General features: G+C 35.4%; 1 pseudogene; it reads left to right on the top strand.

Annotated features, from left to right (window-relative positions):
- The first annotated feature begins 15,627 nt into the window (after positions 1 to 15,627).
- LOC149153410 (uncharacterized) lies at positions 15,628 to 16,551 on the top strand (annotated as a pseudogene).
- Positions 16,552 to 26,914: the final 10,363 nt, after the last annotated feature.

Genomic DNA, 26,914 nt, shown 5'->3' with positions numbered 1-26,914 from the left:
AATCTATAGCTCAAGTCCCTCATGAATAGGCTTCATAGAACCAAAGTGGAGCTACAGAATTTGGACCCCTTGGGTGTAGAATTATAAAACCTCTATCAAGTCTTTCTTCCCCCTATTTATAAGGAGAGGGGGAGATTTGGAAAACAATTACAAAATATCCCAGCCTGAGCTCCAGCTGGCTCAGCGTGTGATGGCTGCTACCCAAAATTATTACATTCATATTTGATTTTGTTCTCGAAAATACGAAAATTACATGAAAATACAAATAAAGGAAAAATGAATGATTATGGAGGAAAATATCTTCCTTCCACCCTGTGATGACCTCTGATCAGGCTACGTTTCTGTGTTCAAGTGCCTTCCTTGCTGCTTCGCTAGTTCTGGTCGCTTTCGCCTTAATTGCTTAATTTCCTACTTACTAAAGTGAGGAGTGATCACCGTGATGGCCTCCGTGTTACTTCATGAATCGTAGCTGCTGACTCATGAGTCATCCATCCCTCCAGAGTCGTTGTATAACACTATCATAGCCATGAAATTCCCAGTAACATTGTCGTAATTCTTATTTAGAGGTTCTCATTATTGGTGCATTATACTAAGAAACCTTACAAAACATATGAGTTATGAGATCTTTGGCCCCCTTTGTTTTAGCCCCTTTTTGTAATTCTCTTGATATGACCATGTGCTTAACCCTAAGGAGCTAGAGCCTTTAGACTCCTGTCTGGGGGCCTTTTTCCCTTGGGGACGCTACTTACATAAAACTGTATGGTGCCTACAAATCCCCACATGATCTACCAACATTCATCATAGAAAAAGTAGTGTTGCATGAGGTGGCCTATCAACTCACTACAAGTTTGTCCAAGACACTATCCAAAGCCAAGAAATCCCCATGGCCTATCTTCCCATTAGTTATCAGGGCCTACTCCATCAATATTTTTCAATTAGGTAGAAGTCGAGGCTAAATGATTACAACATTTTAGATTTGGTGAATTGATTTTCCATAGATATGATCCAAGAGGCATCACCATGGGACATTACAAAGCAATCAGATATAGTTGGATATATACTTCAACGAATGCTCAAGAGGAGGAAAAGGTAAAGATATTTTATTATACTTCCAAGGCATTGGAATTATTGACCACACATGTGTCAACTACCTCAAGATGTAGAGTACATGTCAACAAATGAATTTTTTAAAAGCCATCATCATCATGCAACTCCCAATTTGTTATTGTAATCTAAAATTGTACAAACCTATGGGACTTTAATGTAAAAATGATTTCAATATGTCTATTAAGCCATGTAAAAATGATCTAGGTAAGCCTTTGATTCCTAGAAAAGAGTTTCACTCCAGGGAGTTTTTTACCCTCCACCAAATATTTTTGTTTTCAAACCCTTATAATTGGCATATTTTTTCTCCCACGCATACCCCAAAACTAGAGCGAGGCTTGATGGTAAAGTCTTAGGATATTCCTAGTGTTATCGAGTATATGTAAATTATCATACTAGATCATCTGTTACGTGTCGCATAATTTGGTTGAGTCTAGAGGTCATGTTTTAATTGTAAAATTCCCCCTTTTTGTATGGGATTTTTATGTAATTTTGATGTAAAAGATGTTGTCTAGGAACATTTTAGGTGGATAATTAATCATAATTATACATCATCGCATAAATAGTTTTTTAGAACCACTTTGAGGATGGAAAATATGTGTAATCCCCTCTTGAGTCATTTATTTTATTTTCCAGTGAAAAATATCAAAATAATTAAACTTGAAATTTGTCAAAAAATTAAAATGAGAGAAAATTAAATTCTCTCCAATTGGAAAATTTATCAAAAACTTATTGAGGATCTTCCCGAAAAAAAAAAAAAAAAAAAAAATCAAGTCAAAAAATGAAAAAGGTCACATATCCAAGGCAGAAAAGTCCCACAAAAATTCATTGGGCCGGAAAGAATTATTTTCACAATGAAATCCAGTTTTTTTGTCTAGGTGGTTATTTTGAATGAGGGAATTTTGAGAATCCTATTTTTTGAAGATTATCTAGTGGTCCAAAACCACCCAGAAGTCAAAGCTTGGTCCATCTAGCTCAACAATCAAGGAATTCGATTTTTTTTGGGGATTTGTGGATAAATTATCAAGGTGTCAAATTATTTTGACAAGGATCGAGCCAGGATCAAGGGAACTAACCATTTTTTCCATTTGGAGGGGTCTTATTCTCTCATTTTTTCTATATAAGGAAGTTATTTTCTCCTCATTTGATCAGGAAAAAAATTGTAATTGAGCGCTTAGTCAAGTTATGCTAGTTTTAATGCTTTTGTGGAATAATAAAGAAGTCTTTGGGGTTTATTCATGGTGGTGTTCCTCTTCTGCTTCTTATGGTAATATTTTTTTGAATCATTCTCTTAATTCTATACTAAAATAAAAAGTCTATAAGATATTATTTCATCAGACAGTAATTGGATTAACTATTTTCATAGGTATCTTGCATTAGCTACTACGTTTTAGAGAAGCATTCTAATTCAATTTATCTAGTAGGTATCTCTAGATTTTGAGAATTATTATATTATCTATGCCTTTATTGATCTAATAAATTGATCTTAAGTAGGTAGAAAATTTATGGTATTCATATCTTGAGTGTGAGGGGAAGTCTTCGATTGGACTAGCTAACTGTCAGGACAAGAAATCATAAGAGCCCACTTCCTTAAATTTCAAGGCTTATCTAACGATTTATTTTGCAGAATTGTTGGCCATTTCTCACCTATAAAATTACTTATCTAATATATTTTAATTTATTCCATGCATTAATTGAATAGATCTACTTATAATAACTATAATCATTGGAAATTTTGTAAATTATCCTTGTAAATTTTTTTGTCTAACCTTTGTACATAATTCTCCACTTTTGTATATAGTCATTGGGGTTTCTAACTTGATTTTCTTGTAGATTTGAAGAGGATGTCTCTAGTTTCTTCTTGAAATTGTTTTGCGATTGTATATTGAAGGGATCAAGGAAGAAATAGATTTTTAAGGGTTCTAGCCCTCACCTAGACTAGATAACTAGTGCTTTTCGGGTCAATGTCGTATTTGGGAAGGTCGTCTAGCCTTTTGGACCTCTCTTTCCGTCCGTGAGGAATTAGGCCTCTTTTAGGCCTCCAAAGGGTGTTGATAAACATTTTGAAGCCTTTTTACCTCAACATAAATTGTTCTAAGGGAGCCATTAGGATTTAAGCCCTTGTTCTCACTTCATAATTCAATTTTTGCAAGGGTTTGAGATTGAAAATTTTGTAACTAAATTTTGTAAATAACTTTTCTTTATTTTTGAATTTAGGCTTCTGTGATCCATGTCATGGTTAAGATAATTCTTTGGCTAAAATCACATGATAGAATATTTGTCGACGCGTCTCAAACCAACCAGTGTGGTTCATCATCAAGACAAGTTGAATGATCAGATCTAGAATGCAATTAAATAGTTAGAGCAGAGCCTCCAACAACTATAATTATTGACCATGTAACGGCTAGATTGACCACCTAATGGCTATATTAGACGAGGGAACGACTAGCTTAACCTGACACAAGGAAAAGGGGCAACAGACCAATTATAAGTTATTTCTTTATTAAATTAATGGTTAGTTAATTTAATAAATTACAAGTAAAATTACTAAGGATTAATAATATTTTTAATTAATTAAATAATATTTTAATTGTTTATTATCAATTTGTCACTTAGATTGAGGTTGATAGTAAGTTAATTTATTATATAATATATATAATAACTAAGGATTAAAATATTTTCAAATAATTAAACCATAAATTTAATTGTCTATTAAAAATTCAAGATCTAAGAAAAATATTAAAATAATTAATTTAATTAAATAATATTTTAATTGTTTATTTTCAATTTGTAACTTAGATTGAGGTTAATAGTAAGTTAATTTATTAAATTTCCAGTAAGTTTATCTAATATATATATTAACTAAGGATTAAAATATAATCAAACAATTAAACCATATTTTAAAATTAATTGTCTATTTAAAAATTCAAGATCCAAGAAAAATTATTTTACCTATATTAATTAAGATGAAGTGGTTAGTCATACTATTACTAATTTTATGTAGTTCATGAGCTAGAAAGAGTCTATATAGGGACATATTTGATAACTATTATATTATTAATGTAATGGAGTTTAATGTGTTAACCTAATTTTAATTAAATTCAGGGATATTATTAATAGGCTTTATACTAGATCCCTAATATTATATTAATATTATTACTATTAATTGAATAGAGAAACAATATCGAATTAATCTATGCATTTATTATAGGTTAGAATTAATATAAGGGAAGGGAGACTAATATATATATAAACATTAGAATATAAAATGGTTAATATAAATATCTAGAATTTTACAAGGATAAATCAAATGAGGGAGGAGGCTAAATAAGGAAGGAATCAAGGGAAAAAACTCGAACAAGCTATAAAAAGAGGGAGGGGGGTGGGGAGAGGGGGGGAAAGAAAACGACTAGGAGGTGAGGGCCAGGATCCAGCCTCTGCTGATCTTCAAACCGTCATCTCTATTGAGATTGCTAGGCCTCCTTTCAATCTCAATGGCTTCCCTAAGTTTACAGTGGTGGAATTACGAAATTATAGCAATGACATTGGCCTCCTCAATACAAACATGATGTTTGGTCTTCTCCGCATGCTCAGCTAATGCGGAAGACTTAGTTCTCCCATGCTTAAGATCAGCTACGTGCTCTGTAATTCTTTGATTAATGGAGCACACAGTCTCACCAATATAATGGGTCCCATAGGAACAAGGAATAATATAGACACCTTTCATGTCCTTAGGGTCGATAGGATCCTTCACCGATCGGAGGGATTTACGAATGGTGTTAAGGGGTCTAAAGGTCGAGGGGACATTATGTTTCCTCAAAATCCTTGCAATTCTGTCAGTGGTCCCTTGGACAAAAGGAAGATGGACCCCAGGGATACGTTCCTTAGGTTCTTTTTTAACCACCGAATTCTTGGAAGCTTTGAGGAAAGCCTTCTGACCCAAGTACTTGCTATAACCATTCTCGACAAAGACCTTGAGAAGATGGGATTTTTCTTTCTCAAAGCTCTTTTCATCAGAGATCCTTAGGGCACGAGTAGCGAGAGTGTTGAGAATGCCTAATTTCTGAGCCGGAAAATGATGGGAACTGGCATGGAGATATTGCTCAGTATGTGTTTTCTTTCGAAACACCTGGTGGGATAGGGAACCATCCATATTCTTAGAAATAAGAATATCAAGGAAAGGGAGGCAACCATCAACTTCCTTTTCCATGGTGAATTTAATGGCTGTGGACTGACTGTTAAGATGATGGAAGAAGAGATCCAACTCCTCTTGGTCATGTGGCCAGATGACATTAGTGTCATCTACCAATATTTTCCAAAGGTTCGGTAAGAGGCGAGTCGAGGATAGAGCTTTGGATTCAAAATCTTCCATAAAAAGATTAGCAATGATAGGGGATAGGGGAGAGCCCATGGCAAAACCACAGGTTTTGTTTGAAGAACTCACCTTCAAAACTGAAAATGGTGGAAGTGAGACAAATCTCAACTAACCGAGCAGTATCAAGATCTGTAAGGCGCTTGATAACATCCAAAGCCTCATTTATAGGGATGCAAGGTAGTTCTCTTGTGGGAAAATATAATGTCACTTGATAATATTAAGGACATTATTAGATAATATTTATAGGGATGCAAGGTAGTTCTCTTGCACTGTGATCCAAAGGTGATATAGAATATGGGATCAGGTGTTTACCTGTTAATATTAAGGACATTATTAGACAAGATTGCGCTGTGATCCTTAGGAAGGAAAAGCCCCTTCAGAGTAACCTTAGTAAGGATGAATTTATGGCCCTCAGATCCTTAAATCAGAACAAAGACATTGTTGTGCTGAAAGCTGATAAAGGAGGGGTTGTTGTCATTCTTAACAAGGAGGACTACCGCAAGAAGATGTTAGATCATCTTCATAATAGTGGTAGTTATAAAAAGCTTTCCAAAAACCCGCTTAAGAAGGTTTCTAGAGCGGTGGCTCTTGCCATCAAGTCCAGTAACTCCATGAGTTCCCTTTGCCATAAACTCATTGAGAGCAATCCTATTACTCCTAGGATCTACGGGCTCCCTAAGATTCACAAAGAAGGGGCGCCCCTTAGACCCATTGTCAACACCATTAGTGGTGTGACCTACCTTCTAGATAATTTCCTTGCCTTCAAGCTAAAACCCTTAGTTGGTCGTACAAAGTCTTTCGTCAAAGACTCTGCTTCCTTTGTTGAGGAGCTCAAGGATTTTAAGCTTGACCCTGAAGACATTCTTGTTAGTTTTGATAATGTCACCTTTGGATAATATAAGAAATATGGGTTTACCTGATGCAAACCATTATCCAAAGGTGACAAAGACACTTGGGCCATTAGAAATCCTGGGTAGGTATCATTAATGAGGCATTAGCCTCCTTCCCCATGACTTCTTTCTACTAAAAATTGTTTAAGACTTGCTTTAAAACAATTGACGAGAAGGATTTCATCTCGATTAGGCATATAATTAAAACTGACCAAGATATTACATCTCACAATAGATATATCTTGCATTCATAAATCATTTGATCATTATAATTGGAATCATGGGCTCAATCTATAATTTCAAGCTTTACATTATTGTTCTTGTCTTTTCAATCTTATTGTATTTTGAATATTATTTTTACTTGAAGGCACAAATTTCTTGTAATTATCATTCAAATAGTTTATTGCTCGCATCTCTGATTATCTTGATTTATCTCTTGTGCTAAAATTTTCTCCTTGAAACATAGTTTATCTTGTAACTTGAAGCATTATATATCATTTTGCAAGTTATTTAATTTATTTGGGAATAGTTATCAAGGCACTAGTCTCTTATTTTCATTTGAAAGTGTCATATTGATCTAACTAAATCAATTTATCTTACATTGCTCAATTTAATAATTCAAATTTCCATCTAACCTTAATTCAATTTACTAAGAGAAGTGATTTCCTTGCTTCTTGATCTCCTAAACTTGTTGTTCCAACATGTTTCTCTTTAGTTTTCCATCTTTTAGGGACTACCCCCCTTAGCTTTCTTATGAGAAAGCTTAAATAGAGTGAGTAGGGAATAGGTGACAGCCCCTACTTTGAGTGTTGAGCCATAAAGACTATATCTTGTGGGGTTGTAAACTTTTCCCACGTTTAGGTGTACATCTTAGGTGACAACATTTTTTGGTGCCATTGCCAAGGATAATTTTTCTTTGACTCAGTTTTTCGACTAAGATTTCTGTTTTTCATCTTGAATTTTTAGATTTAGATTCATGTTCAAGTGGCGACTCCACTTGTTTCATTTTCTACAAGATTTTTTGCTAAAAGCCTTATTCTCGTAGACTTCTTGCTAATCTTGAACAAGAAAATCTCTCTGATATCATTTTTTCTCTTTAAGGGTCAAGTGAGCAAGTCATCGTGAATGACTTGTTCAGTCCTTGTAATTTTACTAACATTTAGGGTTGTCTGCATAATATTCTAGAAAAGGCCATTGATAACTTACCTTCTTTTCAAGGAAATAATGCAAGTAGTGCTAATGATCATCTCAATAAATTTAATATTTGTGCGGATAAGTGGTACAACACTGCTAAATATAATCATGAATACATTAAGATGTGGCTCTTTATCCTTTCTATGGAAGATGATGCTATGGATTGGTTTCAAGATTTTCCAAATAATTCTTTTGATTCTCTACAAGCTATCATCAATGCCTTTAATACTAAATATGGAGATAAAAAGGACAAAAGGGATTTGCTTTATGCCATTAACAATATGAAGAAGAGTGAAAATGAGATAGTGAATGAACTCAATAAGAGTTTTAATGATATTGTTAGGAGTTTAACTTGGGATTACAAACCTTCAGAAAAGTCTTTGTTTGTCCATTACATTGATGCATTTGTGGTTGACATTTCATATGAGTTAATGCATGAGAAGCCTTCTAATGTAAAGGTTTCTCAGACTTTAGTAAGGAAATGGAAAATTTTAGGAAAGCATCCGAGATGTCTGATGTCCCAGGTAAGTCATGAGAATGTAAAGGAAAAGATATTAAAGAGATTGAAAGTGATCCTGCTAAAGAATTAGCACAACTCGTTAAGAATATGCAAGTTGATCATGTGAATCAAGTCACTTCTCTTCAAAATCATTTAATTAATATGGAGAAGTATTAAATTTTTCCTTATTGTATACCTTGCCATGCTCCTCATGATGAAGCTACTTGCGCTATTGCAAAGAGAATAATGGACAATGGAAGAGTAGGGAAAAGTGATCAAATTAATATTGTTGGTAAGGAACATCATTTGTCTATAGAGGAACACTCTTGAGGATGAAAAGGAAAATGATAAACAACTTATCAAGGAATTGACTCAAATGATTAAGGATATGAAATTCAGTCAAACACATTTGGTAAAAAACATGGAACTCAATCAGGCAAAATTAATAACAAATCATGTTAAGGAAATGAGTGCCATGGAAAAAAAGTTAAAGGCTATAGAAGTTAATCATTCTAATTAGATATCCACTCTTCAGAATAGGATAGAGAACATGGAGGTTAATCACGAATAGGAAATGAAAACTATGGAAGCTAATCAGATCGCTCTTCAAGACAGGTTTGTGAAAAAAAAAAATTACAGGTACAGAAGTTTCAACCTTTTCCAAATGATAGATGGCAGAAAATGGAAGAGCTTTTAAAAAATCATATGCCTCATAACCCGCTGAAGCAAGTCCCATCTTGTTGTGAACTTCATGAGGAGGTCGCTTATCCCATTAATAAAGGTTTAGCTCAAAGTGACATGATTACAACGGAAATTGAATGAAATCAAGTCATAAATATTTGGAAAAATCAAGAGATTGGTCTTAGTCATAATACTTATAAGATTGATCCATCATCCATGACTGAACAAATGCAAAATAAAGAAAGGAATATCAAAAAAATATTGGATACTTCAAATTTTCCATCTGAGCATTTTCAAGATCAGGTAGGAAGGTCTACTTTGATCACATCATCATTAGCATCAGGGTCTACCAAGAAAAAAAGAAGAAATTAGAAAAGGAAGAGGGGTATAAAAGGTAAATCATCAGTCTCAAACAATGTCAAGCTTCCACAGGTTAGAAATCAGAAAAGAAGAGGGAAGAAGTTTGATGGATCTAATGACCGGGAACAACATGATATTCAGATAAGTCAAAGTCCTAAAATATTTTGAATTGGACATAGCACATTAGAAAAACAACCCATGGATCTGCCAATGAGTCCGCAGGTTCTCAGCATGAACTTCATTGATGACATTTGATGTCGATTGTATTTCTAACCCTATTCTCATATATCATGATTTCATTTATGCTATCAGAATAGGTTTCATTTCAACATTTATATTTTATGTCAATATATTAGATTCCATTTATGTATTGTTAGAGTATAATTTTCCATTCCATCACCTGATATTATATGATGATTATAATTTATATTTGAATGGATATATATCTTATTTACTTTGTTTTCTTGGATGCGGATTCTAGATTCTCACATTCCTTCACTGAAGCAACATGTCCCCAAGTAGATTCATATGTTGACCACACATGTGTCAACTACTCCAATATGCAAAGTACATGTCAGCAAATGAAAATTTTTCAAAGTCATCATCATCATGCAGCTTCCAATTTGTCATTGTAATCCCAAATTTTGCAGCTCTGTGGGCCTTTATTGTAAAAATGATTCTAGTATGTCTATTAAGTTGATCCAAATGAAAAATGGAAATCACTCATGGTGTCTACCCATGGTATCCTATTGGAAAATGTAACTAGGTTCGGTCTTCATAATTTCACTTGAAGTCAAAATGTAATGAAAATAATCTTATTATTAAATTGAATTAACTTCTTAAAGCATGGGTTTCATCCTTGGGTCAATCATAGGTCAAGCCTCGATTGTAGGCTTTATGTTACTGTCAAAGTCACTTATTTTTGGGTCAAAGACTCCTCCATCAAGTCATCCTCTTCAAGCAAGTCATCAAATCGGCCTCTTCATCAACGTCTTCAATCAACCTCTTCAAGTCGGCCTCGAATAAATTATGTTTAAGTTAATTCATGTTGGCCTTATAACAGTGACACATCTATTCAAATGGACATGTTGGCTCATTTATATGGAGGAACCACTATATATACCAAGCTAAGGTATTCCCATTAGTCTCATCTCAGAAGTTCGGATTTCAGAGATCAAGGTTCGGTGCTATAACAGAGGAGAGAAGCTCGCATCTATCTCAGAAGGAGGGTTTGAATTATCTCTGAAATTACAATTCGAATGTCACTGTATGGTAGTGCAGATTTCGGTGCAAATACAATGAAGAAGGACTCAATGTGACAATAGTAAGAGGGCTTATTCTTATGATAGTTTCGGTGACATCACAGTGAGTAGTTCAGATTACAATGGAGCTCGGATTAGACACTAGGATGATATCTATAACCACAGTTTGGTGTTATTCAATGTTGCTACAATGACAAGGTCCAGATACAATGAAGATTTGGTGCTACCACAGTGACAAGGATGACTTGATGGAGGGTGTCTTGGGTCTATATTGCAAGGTTCTTGTTCATCTCATCTTTTGAATCTACTAAAGGAATAATTTTGTGACTGTGTTTTCCCCTCGAGGGGGGTTTTGCCCTGGCAGCGTGCCTATATCTTGTGTTCTCTTCTCTTTGTTGCTTGGCATTAATCTTGATGATAAGAAAAACATAATACTAATAATAAAAACATCACAAATTAATGTCATTAATAAGGGAAATCATTTAACCGCCAAACCTTTGGATTTCCCAACATATCCAACCATGGTATTCACCCATGGAATTTACCCATGCTATCGTAATTCAAGGGGGCTATAAATAACGAGCTCATTTTGTAAAAAAAAGGAATTCCATCATAATGTAGCTACAATGGTTCCATTTATTTTAATATAAGGAATTTTCTTTGTGCATTTTATGGGTTTTCTACTTCTCTTTGGGTGCACTCACATCTTGGCCCCCGAGATTCATATCAATGATATCAGAGCTGGTTATGACTCCATGGTGAACAAGGTTCTTGAAATTTCTCAGATCTATTCACAATCCTTTGTTTTGCAAATTTGGCACTAGTCAGTTGGCCTATCTTGTCGACCCCTTTGCAAACCCCATGGCCCATTATGTGGCCGAAAATTTGGATCGATACTCGTGGGCTACATCTTACCTTCCGGTCAATGGAAGAGCTAGTTCCAGTCCACACTAGTGGGAATGTCTCGTGTCTAGTTCAATCATAATATTAAAAATCTTTGCCTTCTCTAGGTGCAAATTTTGAATCTTGTGACGTATGTTAGTGGAATAAAAGCTATGCCCTAAGGCCTTTGCAGCAGTCATTGATGTTGGCCTCCAAACCCTTGTATTTGAACGCCATTGAAGTATATCTCAAAGCCGGTATAGCAAGGCCCTGGTTAGAGAGATGTCTAAGCCTCTGCAGCTGGAGCTCATGGCTAAAATGACGGTTGTTATTTCCGACGTTGTACAGACCAAATCCATTCTACAGAACATGGGAGATCAACTAGATCACGAGACTATCCGTGTTAAAGTCACATGGAATTTAAACAGCAAAGGTGGATGATAAACATTGAATGCATTATTATTGACATGATATACATTTATAGTACATTTGTGTGACCGTTGGGTTCCACATCCCAAGGTCTCTTGGACTGTCGTGCCTGTTCACATTCTACACCAACCCATAGAGGATTAGGTGTCCAACATTCCCCCCCTTAATCTAAAGGGGTATGTATGAGTCCAAGAAGAGAGTTGTAATACAAAATGTGCAAAAACATGCATGGCAACACTAGGCTAAATGTGCTCTCTGAAATGTTGGTATAAGGGAGGTGGTTTAAGAATGATCACCAACACTGGAACGCTTAGTGTAGTTCCCGAAACTCTTTCAAGTCTGGCATGAAGCTCAGGGCTTCTACTAGAGGAAGTGCTCCTGATGTTTTGAAGAATGATTGGTTTTATGACAGTGCTTACATGGATGAAGAATCAAGATCAAAACAATGATCTTTCATATGGCCAACTCGGTCACAGTGTTGGCATTTCACAATCTATTGTTGTTGTGGAAGAGTAGAAGAATCTGGAACAGATGAAGGTGAACAGTCATGAAGGAATCCAACACTCTGAAACTAAATGGGCTTTGAGTAATCTGGAATATGAAAGGACACATCCTTGTCATATCCAAGACCAGTTTTGTGCTTGTCGTGGACAAGCTCTTCCCAAGGTCTGATGATGGGTTTGGGAAGTGCATACTGAGCTTCTGCATCTGCATGTGATTTTGTTGCTTCATTGGGCACTAGATCAACTTCTTGCTTATGGGAGTTTGTTTCAATGTTTTGAATAGAAACAAGTTCAAAATGATGATTATACTGTTGTAAATCCTCTTGTTGTAGTTGTGACTCACTCTGCAAAAATTCAATAGTTTCTTGTGAAAGTTGCAAAGATGTTTGAATATATCTAAGAGTGTTTTTGTTGACTTTAACTGTGCTTCCATCAGTAGATAAGGTTAGAGTTCTTAATAACTCTAATAATCCATGAATTTTCTCCATTATTCAAACAATCAAATCAACAAACGACCAAAAATTCTACAATTTCACAACTCTATTCACCTCAAGTTAAAAGGCAGTTTCCACCACTTAAACTATAAATTAAGTCAATAACTATTGCCAATATTCATAAAGGAAGTATGGGTATTTTAGCAAAGTAACAACAGCTCAAAGTTGAACGCTGACCGAAATTACATTTATCAACCAAACGAAAATCTAAATTAACATCCCTTGTTTGTGGATTATATACTTCAAATCTATCTCCTGTTAGCCTCTTTAATCAGATTGATTGAAACTAAGGGAACCATGGAATTCACTGTCCTCCCTTCCTGTAAATATTTTCCTATACGATCAATCTGTGAATATTAAATTAATTGGGTAAAAGTCGCATCAGGCATTCATAGAAATGAGAAGGATAGATTACGTCAAGCTTAAACTTAATCCCATCCTTATTAGGCATTCATATTCTTGCCGTCAATTGGGAGGTCTGCAATGGCCACAAAGAGTTCAAACTAACTGAATTTCTTCGCATCAAACCGCAATTCGAACCTCGGAGATGGCACACGAGTAACGTACTGCAGTGGTTTTTTTTGCTTAAATGTACGGAAACTTCATCCGAATGCACCAAAATTGGTGTCAATGGATAGCCCTGGTGACATAGAACGCGAATCTGGTGTCGATCCATGCCCCTTACGCTGCGTATTTCGTATTTTCCGCGTGCACACACCTGAAGAATGTTGTCCGCACTCCAATGAACAAGGGCTTTCAAATATAAGTGTATGACAATTTTCGATGAAATAATTTTTTCAAGAAAAATGTGTTAGAACAGTACATGTCTGTCTTGCAAATCACTAAAGTGCCCATCACACAATTCTAAAATTTAACAACAATACGTTTGACAGTCAATTCCCAAAAAAAGGTACAATTTAAAAGCCATATATGAAATTTTAACCGCGTGTTCTTGATAAGAAATTTTGAAATCTTAATATCAAATCCATAGCACCACTCTCTCATATCTTCATAGCAACTCCTCCACACTCAATTCTGGTATTTTAAAACCAAATATTTAACACCCAGCACTGATTTTTAATATCAAAACCTGAACACCCATTTACGATATTTGAATAGCAAATCTTAACCACCCAACTCCGATATTTAAGAACAAAGTCTCAAGCCCCAATTCTCATATTTTAAAATAAAATCGACAACACCGAATTATGATATTTAATTAGCAACTATTCGACACCCAATTCTGATAGTTTCAGAACAAATCCTCGCTATCTAGTAGCGATATTTTACGAACAAATGCTCAACAACGAATTCTGATATCTGAACAGCAAATCCTCAAATCAGAACCGTTGTTTGAATTGAAAAATAAGAGCACCATTTGTAGGCATGCTGTGATTGCATATTTCCCTAGCTCAAAGCCAAAGATTAGATAACAAGGGACGTTGGAAACCGTTACACTCAAAGACACTGGAATTTGAGATTCCACATAGAATTAAAAGGAAAAGCAAATTCTAGTTCAAAGAACCACTGCAATTGGAAACAAATCTATTTCAGAGCATAGAAATGCAATATTTATGAATCCAGGCAACACCACAAACACAACACCACCCTATTCTCTTCAATCCTTTCGTATGGGGCATCTACCTGAAGGCTGATACTCATTCCATTCAGGTGTCTAACTCTCCAGGTCCTCCAGTTCCAGCTGGGTTCTCATTACCATACATGATGCAATTTATGCCACCAACTGTCAATGGAGAAGATCGGTCTGTTGTTCGTCCTATGAACTCCAGTGGCTTTAAGTTTCCTCTTGGTTATGCGCCATTCCAACTTCCAACACTTGAAACATCATCTCGGGTTTCAGTTTCTCATTATCATCAACCTCTTATATTTGGTCCAAGAAACATTGGAGGTATAAGGAGATGAACCGAGAATATCTCAAGCTTCAATTCAAGCAAATCAGGGTGCTCTAGGTAATTTAAGGTCAAGGCGTAAATAACGCTTGCTAGAATAGGAGACAAATTTGGACAACCCTAGAATAAGAAACAGATCTTGACAGCGCCAGAATAGGAAACAGGTCTGGACAACACTAGAATAAGAGACGAGTATGGACATACTACCACACAGATGGGTATAACGCACCCCCGTAGCTGAGACAGTCAGAAAGACAGATATTACTAGCGACCACAGAGCTTTTAATGGTTTACACTGACAGGGACTTTCTCACGGAGTTGTCTATAATGCGACTTTTTGAAGATTCTGGTGACGGAATCCGGCGGAAGAATTGAGGTCAAATTTTGATTTCTTGCAGTTAAAATGGTTTTTTAACTGCATATTTGGATTCAGCACCCTGAAAAACCCCTGGGACGCTTTCATTGTGCAGAAACTAGCTATCAAACTTGCGATTCCAATAATTCCTGCCGGATTTCGACCGGAAAAATCCGCCGGAAAGGCTTTCAAAAAGTCGCGTTATAGACAACTGCCTTTCTCACAACCTGCGCTCTGTCACATGCACAATTTTCAAGATTCCAACCAACACTCAATGCATACACATTCACAAAGACTAATGAAACAGTGTACTAGAGCACCAAGGTGTAGTAGAGAAACATGAGAATATTTCTATAAATAGAGAAATGGCAGACAAATTATGGAAATTAAGCAGAGCTAATAGAATCTGAAACTGCCTAGGCATGGTCTAAGCTCTGATACTATGTTAAAGTCACATGGAATGTAAACAACAAAGGTGGATGATAAACATTGAATGCATTATTATTGACATGATATACATTTATAATACATTTGTGTGATCGTTGGGTTCCACATCCCAAGGTCTCTTGGACTCTCGTGGCTGTTCACATTCTACATCAACCCATAGAGGATTAGGTGTCCAACAATCCGATTTTCTAGTTTTAGAGGCGACGAGGAGATTTGAATCTGGGTGGGGGAATATTGTGGGAATGCATTTTCATGTGAAATTAGAGTCGGATCTGTCGAGCATGGGGGCGTTGTCGTCGTCAATGCCAAGGAGGCCTCTCTACTTCATCTAGATCCCAAAGTCGAGAGACTCGTTTCTCGGCACTGAAAACACCCTTCTCCATTACCTCTACTAATTTCACTCTTCTTGGCTCGCCCTCGCACCATTCGGTGTTAGCGTCATTGTAGGGGTTCCACTTGAGGACTTCGTCGGGCACCCATTTTTGGGGCAAGGTCATCCCCGACGAAAATCACAACAAAACCAAGTGGCCTCATGCCAATGCCATCACAGAGGAAGCATTCTGCAATAATGATTCCAAGGGCAGAATGATTTTGCCTCGTCGTTGTCAAGTCATGTTCTTTGTATCATTTTTTTGGTTTGCTTTTTCCATATATTTCTTTTGCTCTGTGGGGTGCCAGCCATCCCTACCAGCTAGATTACCCTAAAGAGTATTGTTTGTAGTGACTTCCACGTTGAAGAGGGAGTTGATGAGATTGGTATGCCCATGATGGTGATATCAATGAATTCCACTCTAAATCTCAGTGTCTATAGTCCTGCCAAGTTTTTCGGATTTCATGTGGTCTCCACCCCTGTGAATCTTATGTACAACGAGTTGTCGGTTGTTACAAGTCAGTTGGAAGAATATTATCAATCATGAAAGAACCACAATGTTGTCTCCATTGTAGTGAAAGGAGAGAAGGGTCCTCTATATGGGGCGGGTGCAAACTTGAGCAGTTCTAATGAAAATGGAGACATTCCATTGGATCTTGTATTTAGCATACAATCAAAAGCTAACTTAATCGGAAAAATTGTGAAAACATTGTTGGGAGTAATATCAAAGAGCTTGGGACTGAGCACTGAATACATGAACAATTTATTTAAGTATCACTCAGCTCATGTCATGTGATTTATAACCAGTCTACCAGAATATGGAATTGGCCCTTAGTTTAGTAGGTAAGTTGGACCCCAAAGGCATCACCCTTCTAATGCAAGATGAAGTGGGTGGTCTGCAAGTATTGTACTAGGATCGGTGGGTTTCTATCACATCTATATCTAATACTCTGGTTTTCAATCTTGGGGACATGACACAGATATGGAGCAATGGAAAGCACAAGAGTCTAGTGCATCAAGTTGTGACAAGCATCAAGAGAAAACACGTAATGTTGGGGACAATGTATGGTCCATCCATAAACACATTTGTTGCACCTGATTCATAGCCTGAAAGAGTCGTGACACAACCATTGTTGTTACTTTCAACATCATCAAGTCAACTAAGAAGACCTCAATAGATTAATGTTTCCCTTGGACATTCTGGTAATAATCATAGGGGCTGTGGAAGAGGTAGGGGTCACATGGCTCCGCATGCATCAACAAAATTTACAGAAGATTTTGATCTTACTCCCATGAATGGGAAGTTTAAAAATGTTGAAGGTTTAATGACATATATGTTTCTATGGGTGCTTATGGGTTTGTCTGTTGAGTATGCATCATCACGTCTATACAACATGTTCAACGACATTGAATGGAAGAGGAACACATTGAAGACATCATTTGTTATTCTCAATGCACTGATAGGGGGTGAGAAATCACCTTGTACAATTCCTTTTGCAACTATGTTTTCTTTGGTCCTTTTATGATTGGGACTTTTTGTGCCATTGGTCTTTGTAGGAAGTCTGGTAATGGTTCTTCAGGCCTTATGTTTCTGGATGTAGTACATGTTTGTAAGCCAGACAGGGCATGGTGAAGTTTTATATGCCCTTCTAACCATGCATTTAACAATTAGGGGTGCCCATGGTGATTGGACTATATTTGCTAACTATCTCAAAGCATACTTTTCGCTACAACAAAAGACCCCTAATGATTCCAAGGTAATTTCATGGTGTTTCTATCGAAGCACAACAATGGAAATCACAATTGTGAAACTTGAGTACTGGAAGGAAGCCTTTACAACATCTCATTGGATGGTGATAATTTACAAAGATAAGCCACCAGTCTTCTACCAGGAAAACCAGCAAGAAAACTATTTCAAACCCATAGTTATGGGTCTATCACACAAAACCCTTTGCCAACTAAGTACATTTGCTAGGCCACACACTATTAGCATCACAATAGGACCACAAGCATTATAGAGTATCTCTATCCTTAGATCTTTGTCCATCATGGTTAAGGGTCAACCACACATAACCATTGTCATCGAAGTCCATTTGCTCGGCCACACATTGTCAATATCATAGTTGTCTCATAAGAATTACAGGGTATCTCTATCATCGGATCTTTGTGCATCATGGTTATGGGTCATCTATAAACCCTCGGTTATGTGTCATCCACAAACCCTCGGTTATGGGTCAACCATGCAAAACCCTTATTTTCGGGCCATCCACAAACCCACAACTCATCTTCAACGAAAGCTTCTCAAGAGGGAACTTCACCCAATGGGGACCATCACTTCCTAAGGGGGGAGGATTGATCCAAATGAAAAATGGCACTCACCCATGGTGTCCACCCATGGTATCCAACCATGGAATTTACCCATGGTATTGTAATTCAAAAGGGATATAAATAATGAGCATCATTTTTTTAAAGGGGGCATATGAGTCCATCACAATGTAGTTGCAATGGTTCCATTTATTTTAATAAAAGAAAGTTTATTTGTGTATTTTATGGGTTTTCTACTTCTCTCTCAGTGTTCTCATATTTTTTCCCCCAATATTCTGATCATAAGCCATGTAAAAAATATCTAGGTAAGCCATTGATTCTTAGCAAAGAGTTTCACTCTAAGGAACTTTTTACCCTTCGCCAACTATTTGCATTTTCTAACCCTTATAATTGGCAGAGTTTTTCTCCCACACATACCCCAAAGCTATAGCGGTGTTCGATGGGAAAGTCTTAGGAGAGTCCTAGTGTTATCGAGTCTATGTAAATTATCATACTAGATCATTCGTCAAGTGTTGCAGAATTTGGTTAAGTCTAGTGGTCATGTTTTAACTGTAGAATTTCCCCCTTTATATTGGATGTCTATGTAATTTGATGTAAAAGGTGTTGTCTAGGAACATTTTACGTGGATGATTAATCATAATTAGACATCATCGCCTAAATATATTTTTAAGACCCACTTTGAGGGTGGACAATATGTGTAATCCCCACTTGAGTCATTTATTTTATTTTCCAGTGAAAAATATCAAAATAGTTAAACTGGAAATTTGTCAAAAAAATAAAATGAAAGAAAATTAAATTATCTCCAGGTGGAAAATTTATCAAAAAATTATTGAGGTCCTTTCCCAAAAAGGAATCAAGTCAAAAAATGAGAATGGTCACATTTCCAAGGCAGGAAATTCCCACAAAAATTCTTTGGGCCAAAAAGAATTATTTTCTTAGGGAAATCAAAAATTTTACTCCAGGTGGTTATTTTGAATGAGGGAATTTCGAGAATTCTATTTTTTGAAGATTCTCCAGTGTTCCAAAATCATCCAGAATTCAAAACTTGGTCCATCTAGCTCAACAATAAAGGAATTAGATTTTTTTTGGAGATCTGTGCAACAATTATCAAGGGATTAAATTATTTTGATGAGGATCAAGCCATGGATCAAGGGAACTAACCATTTTTTCCACTTGTAGGGGTTGTATTTTCTCATTTTTTTCTATATAAGGAATATATTTTCTCCTCATTTGATCAAGAATAATTTTTTTATCAAGCTCTTAGTCAAGCTCAGATGGTTGTAATACTTTTATGGAATAATGAAGAAGTCTTTGGGGTTTATTCATGGTGGTGTTCCTCTTTTGCTTCTTGTGGTAATATTTTTTGAATCACGCTCTTAATGCTCTACTGAAATAAGTTATTATTTCATTAGTCAGTGGTTGGATTAACTATTTGCACAAGTATCTTGCATTAGTTACTGGATTTTAGATAAGAATTCTAATTTTATTTATCTAGCAGATATCTCTAGATTTTGAGAATTATTATGTTATTTATGCCTCTATTGATCCAATAACTTGATCTTAAGTGTGTAGAGATTTTATGTATTCAGATCTTGGGTGTAAGGGGAAGTCTTCAGTTGGACCAGCCAACTCCCAAGACAAGAAAGCTTAATATCCCACTTTGTTAAATTTCAAGGCTTATCTAACAATTTATTTTGCAGAGATCTTGGCTATTGCTCACCTATAAAATATTTCTCTCATCTATTTTAATTTATTTCATGCATTAACTGAATAAATATGCTTATAAGAACCATAATCATTATAAATTTTGTAAATTATCATTGTAAATAATTTCCTCTAATCCTTGTACATATTTCTCCATTTTTTTATATAGTCATTGGGGTTTTTAACTTGATTTTCTTGCAGATCTAAAGAGGACGTGTAGGGTTTCTTCTTGAACTTATTTAAGGGTTATGGCCCTCACCTAACCTAGACAGCTAGGGTTTTTAGGGTCAATGTCTCATTTGGGAAGGTTGTTTAGCCTTTTTGACCTCTCTCTTTAGAGCCATGAGGAATTAGGCCTCTTCTAGGCCTCCAAGGGGCATCAATTCACATTTTTCAGCTTCTTTACCTCAACAAAAATTGTTCTAAGGGAGCCACTAAGGTTTAAGCAATTGTTCTCACTTCTAGATTCAATGTTTACAATGGTTTGCACTTGAAAATTTTGTATATAAATTTTCTTTATTTTCTCATCAAAATTCTAACTTGGGTTTCATTTGCAAATTGATAGTCTCATCTTTGGCTCAAGTTTTGGTTTTTAGGCCTTCCTTTAGCTAGCCACTAACATCATTAACCATTTCTAGCATAGTCATAGGCATATTAGGGATTGATTAGCCTATTTGCAAGCCTCTTAGGGTTTGTATTTTTATTCCCAAATTTTAAGCCTAATCCTTGTGGTTTTGTAGGCCTACACACATCATTTAAAGGGGTTTTATCACTTATTTTTGGCTTGGGACTAGCCATCTTTGGATATGATCATTGGAAGATTGTTTTGAGGGCTAGGCACAAGGCTTAGAGGCCTCATTTATCCTAGTTGTAAGCCTCATAAAAGGTTGAATACCTCTGATCTAGAGAAATCCTATTGGAGGGTTTTTTACATTGATTTTGAAGAGTTTAAGGGCTTGAAACCATCGTTAGTTCATCATATCATTAGGGAAATTTTGAGATCTAAAATGGGCCTCCTAAGGAAATTATAAAATAATAGTGGAAATAATAAAATAAGATTAAATTACAACATCAAATTTTATAGGGAAAAAAGAAAAAAAAAACTATTTTTTCAACTCGTATTTTCAACGTATCTCCCTATGCGTTTACTCAAATTTTGACCGGCAACACTCGTTGGATGCAAAATTTGATTCATCATCCAAGGAGTGCCCATGTTGCATACTTTTGATGGACCCTGCCAAACAAAAAATGAGAAATACATGAAAAAACATGATTGCAATCATGTTTTTTCATGTATTTCTCTTTTTTCGTGTAGCAGAGTCCATCGAAAGTATGCAACATGGGTACTCCTTGGATGAAGAATTAAATTTTGCATCCAAGGAGTACTCACGCTCGAAAATTGAGTAAAACCTTAGGGAGATAAGTTTAAAATACGAGTTGAAAAAATAGTTTTATTATTTTATTATTTTTTTAATCTTTTTACTTTTTTACTCCAAAAACAGTGAATCATCCCTCATGGTGGACATCATCATCTTGAATCCTATTAGTTCTTACAAAGTTTATTTTGGTTGTATATTTTTTTTAGGAGACCCATTTTATACCTCAAAATGTCCCTAATGAAAATTTACAAGTTTTTCTAGCCTTTTCCCTTTGCATGGACGTGAGCTTTGAGGATTGAATCATCTAGGTTATGGGGTTTTCTTGAGGTTTGGTGCAAATCGTTCATCTTTGAAGAATATTGTCTATTGCCTTGTGCCTTCCTCTTTGGTCTTCGATAGCTTAAGAAGTAATTATTGTTGTAAAGTGTTATTATCTTTGTGATCTCCTAGAGGTTTTGAAGAGCCTTTCTCGTTGTCTAAGAGGGATTCTCCTTCATTGTAATCATAATAATAAAATTGATCTTATTTCTTGAAGAGAGCTTAGGATTCAACCCCATTGTATCCCCCTCATTATTTAAAAGGGAGTGGACTCTATCTTCTTAGTTAGTTTCTTTTGTTTTAGATTTAGGTACTAAATCCTTCCTATTTCTCTCATTTGATTATATTAGAATTTCATTAATATCGTTAGTTATATCTAGTCTTTGAGTTGCTTATTCTCATTAAATCATTTTTATCAATATCATTTGTCATGGTTATTTGTGTTTGCATCATCTAAATTTTCACTTGTTTCCACTGTAATATCATATAAGTGAAGATCATCCTAACAAATACTATAACTGGGGCATTTGAAATTGTTGAGTAATCCTAAAAGTGCTTCATTGTCTCATTATTGGAATCTTGTAACCTTGTGTTTTAAAGTGATATTCATAAGCTTGGCTATAAGTGGTTTTACATTTCTCACATTGAAGCATATTGCTAGTATTGTATCTCTTTGAAACTATTTAATCACATCATCATTTGCATTATCATTCTAGTTTAGTTTTGCATTCTTAAAATTTACCTCCATGCATGCACTTGGTTGATAGAAATTCAGGACCACCTTCTTGATACCAATTTGAGAAGCTTGACCCTTACTCAACGATTAAGACAGGTGACCTTACAGTTCTCTTGTGGTAAATCCCTTATAGAAATGGAGTCACTTGGGTCGTTAGAACTCCTAGGTAGGTATCATTAATGAGGCCTTAGCCTCCTTCCCCACAACTTCTTTCTACAACCTTGTTTAAGACTTGTTTCAAAACAATTGAGGAGAAGGATTTCATATAGAGTAGGCATATAATTAAAATTGACCAAGATCTTGCATCTCATAATAGATAGATCTTGCATTCATCCATCATTTGAGCATTATAATTGGAATCGTGAGTTAAATCTATAACTGCAAGCTTTACATTATTTTTCTTGTCTTTTAAAGATGATTGTATTTTGAATATTATTTTTACTTGAAGGCACACGTTTCTTACAATTATCCTTTAAATATTTTATTGCTCATGTCTATGATTATCTTGATCTATCTATTGTGCTAACATTTTCTCCTTGCAACATTGTTTATCTTGTAGCTTGAAGCATTATATACCATTGTGCAGGTTCTTTAATTTATTTGGACATTGGTCAAGTTCTTTAATTTATTTGGACATTGTTATCAAGGCACTAGTCTCTTATTTTTCATCTTAAAGTGTCGTATTGATCTTAACTAAATCTATTTATCTCACATTGCTCAATTTAATAATTCAACTTGCCATCTAACCTTAATTCAAGTTACTAAGAGAAGTGATTGCCTTACCTCTTGATCTCCTATGCGTGTTGTTCCAAAAAGTTTTTCATCTTTTAAGGACTACCCCCCTTATATTATCTAGGAGAGATCTTAAACGAAGTAAGTAGGGAATAGGCGATAGCCCCTACTCTAAGCGTTGTGCCATAAAGACTATGCTTTGTGGGGTTGGAAACTTTCACCACGTTTAGGTGTACATATTAGGCAGCAACATGAATCATACCTTTAAGTTGACAAAGGAGAACATTTAGAGCATGACACTTACGAGAGCATGAGCTTGGAAAAGACAAAAAATGTTCTCAAAAGAAAACAAGGACAAGAAGCCAGTAAAGAAAAGTAAAAGAAGAAAAATGTTGATAAGGAAACTAAAAATAAGTAGCATGAGGAAGAATCTATAAGAAAGCAAGAGGAGGAAGAGATACGGAGAAAGCAAGAAGAAGAAGGAAACCTAAAGAAACAATAAGAGGAAAGGAAAAAATGAGAAGCTATAAGGAAGAAGAATGTAGAGGTTGCAAAGAAAAGAAAATAAGAAGAAGCACAACAAAAGGAGGAAGAAGAACAAAAGAGGAAAGAGGAAGAGACAAAAAGAGGAAGGAAGAAGAAGAGAGGAAAGGAAAATAAGTAAAAAAATCCAAAATGAAAGAAGAATCATTGGATAAGGAAATTGAATAAGAATTGATCAACAAGGATCTTGAAGACAAGGAAATGGAAGAAAACCGATTAAAAAGTTAGAAACATAAATAGAGTTTCCTACCTTGAATGTCCCACAGCGCATGCCTCTCACTAGTGGACATTTTCTCATCTCAGGAATTATGCATTACAAAGGAAGAGGAAGAGGGCTAGGCATATCTAGACTCATGTTTGACCAAGTTGAGCTTAAAATTATACAAGATAGGTGCATATGTTGAGCCAAGGATCCAGGAACTCCCATATTAGTCACCACCCAAAGGGAAATATTGGTAGAAACTATAGTTAATCTCGTGGTAATAGCTTTTGCCAGAATTGCCTTCATGGTTTCCACAGAGAAAACATAGACCAATTATCCAAAGAATCTGATGATATTAAAATAAGGTTTTCCATTGCAAATCAAAATAATCTCCAACTACAAATAAAGAACCAAACTTTGTTTATCACACACTCCTAGGGAGGGGATTTACATGCATCAATTCTTGAAGAAGTGTTAAAGGAAGTTATAGGGCGGTTCTATGATGAAATTATGACCCTACATAAAGTAATGGATCCACTTCCCCACATGATAAGTGAATTAAAAGGAAGAGGAATGCTAATTAAATTATAATCCTTAGCAGTTGATCTAATATATTAATGGAACATGAAATACTATAATGCACTCTAAGAATTTCCTAGAAAGATTGGATAACTACAGAGAAATGTAAAGTAGATGTCAGGAAAAAAATGAAATCACATGATACTAGTGTCCCTATAATACTAGTGTATTTCCATTATTGTTATTGTTATTGTTAGTGTAGCCCCCTATTGTTATTGTTGTGCCCCATGGAATCCCACTATTATTATTGTTGTGCCCTTACATTATTATTGTTATGTAGGCTTTGATTATATTATGACCCCTTGGACTCCTATATATACCAAGGAGGTCTTATCATTTATATCATCGAAGAATTGTTCATTTATGTAATGTAAAGGAGGTTTCCCCTTCAAAGAGGCTAATTTTTAAGTCGTTGATCTATCTTTTCTTCTATTTTGTGAGTTGGTTGCATAACATTTGGTATCAAAGCTTTGGATTCTAGGGTTTCGCTTCTTCAAGCATTCCATCTTGGACTTTTTTCTATAACTTTTTTTCTATGAGGATTCAGAAGTTGAAATTACAACCACGTGGAGAAGAAATATTGGTGAACTTTTTAACGAATTTCAAATTTTGGTTCGCTATATTTTCAAAAATATGATCCGAGGAAGTTAAGGTTTTTGCAAGCTCCATAATTCCATCTCAAATAGGTGACCTAGAGAAAATCATCATAACTTTATCTCCGAGCATCGGATTTGAATTTTGTAAAAAGTGACTGAAATTGCACAAACTATAGTTTTTATTGTATCATTTTAAAGGCTGAAGGTCCAAAATGTGACACGTGGAACTCTGTACAATTTCGATCTACTGAACTAGTATATAATCAAGCCATCGTGGGAGAGTGGGCATAACTCTTTCTTGAAGAATCCTATCTTAGTCTGACTTATGGAATTGGAATAAGACTCATAGTGATACCACAAGACAAAATTTCACACCTTGGAGATCCAAAATTATAGAGGTACAATAGTTTCAATATTGAGCTCCTAAAAACCAAGAAAAATGTGTGTATTGTTTTTAAATTTTGCATAATTTTTGTTTGAAAAATCAATTTGAAGTGATTCAAAGGGCATATTGAAGCATAGATATCATTTTTTGATTCGAAAATGCCTTGAAATAAAAAAAAATGGACAAACCTAGTAAGAAACTAGAAGCTCTTCCATGAAGCATGAAGAAGAGGAAGAAATGTAGCATGATATATCAAAATTATGAGGCCAATTGCAACAAATTTCGCTCTTGCAAATAGTAATAAAAATGAATTGGAAGCCATGATGAATGTTAAGATAGATGGTATAAAAATGGACATGGGATTTTTCAATGATGTTTTAAAATCAAACACGAAATCAATGATGAATGTCAAGATAGAAGGGTGGAAGGAAGGTTTGGCAAAGTTGCTAGAAGAAAGGCTTCCCAATGGTGACAAGGTATTCCATGAAAATCATGATGAGGATAAAAAGAATATGAATTATGATTTTAGAGACTCATATGTTGGGTTTAAGAACCACCATATTCCAAAGATCTATATAAGAAAGTTTGATGGCAAGGATCTGGTAACATGGATACTATAGATGGACAAATATTTTGATCTCCATGATGTGCAACACACACAAAAGGTACGCATTTCATCTTTATATTTAGAACCCAATCAGTTTGCATGGCATCGATGGATTTTTTCTTGTAAAACACTTGTCACTTGGTCAATTTTTATGGAGGAAATAATAACACATTATGAAGATACAAAGAGCAACACCTTTAGCCAATTGATAAATATCAAACAAAAGGGTTCAATGGCGAAGCACATTAAGGAATTCCAAAAATTGAATACCAGGGTAATTGATATTCTAGAGGAGCATAGGATTGATACATTAATAGGGACTTTAAAGGAAAAAATCCAAGATGAGGTTCATCTTTGGGAACCCGATTCATTGGAGAAGGCATTCAGGGTGGCAAGAAAAGTTGAAAGCAAAATTATGGCAACAAGGAAGTCTAGCACTCACAACTATAAAGATGGAAGTGTTGTTTCTCCTAGCCTTCCACAACCTACAAGGTTGACACCACAACAACTGGAGGAAAGAAGATAAAAAATGATTTGTTACAGTTGTGATAGAAAATACACTAAAGGTCATAAGTGTGTTGAGAAGAAATTATTCTATATAGATTGTGAAGAGGAGGAAGAAAAGGAACAAGAAACATCACAAGAGGAGGATATACACCAGGAACCATTTCCAAAGAAAGAAGAAATGAATCCAACCGTATCATGTAATGCATTCGAAGGAATTACCACTCCTTAAACTCTCAAGATAGAAGGATATATCAAGAAGAAAAAGGTAGTAGTGCTAATTGATTTGGGTAGTACCCATAATTTTATTCATTGTAAGATAGCCAAGGAATTGAATTGCTTCCTATATCCAGCACTAGAGTGTCAAGCGATGGTTTCAAATGGAGGAACTATAAATTGCTCTGGAAAGTGTCATAATATCAAGCTAACCATGGGGGAATATGTATTGAATATTTCAATGATATCCATTACAATGGGTGGTGTTGATGTTGTACTTGGAGTCCAGTGGTTACAATCTTTGGGGAAAATAACTTTTAATTTTCAAGAAAT

The sequence above is a fragment of the Pinus tabuliformis genome, chromosome 9 (assembly GCF_031772625.1).
Source record: "Pinus tabuliformis cultivar Carrire ecotype Pingquan chromosome 9, CPIR1, whole genome shotgun sequence".
Lineage (NCBI taxonomy): Eukaryota > Viridiplantae > Streptophyta > Pinopsida > Pinales > Pinaceae > Pinus > Pinus tabuliformis.
The sequence above is the reverse complement of the archived record's forward strand: the minus strand, read 5'-3'. Positions and strand labels throughout refer to the sequence as shown.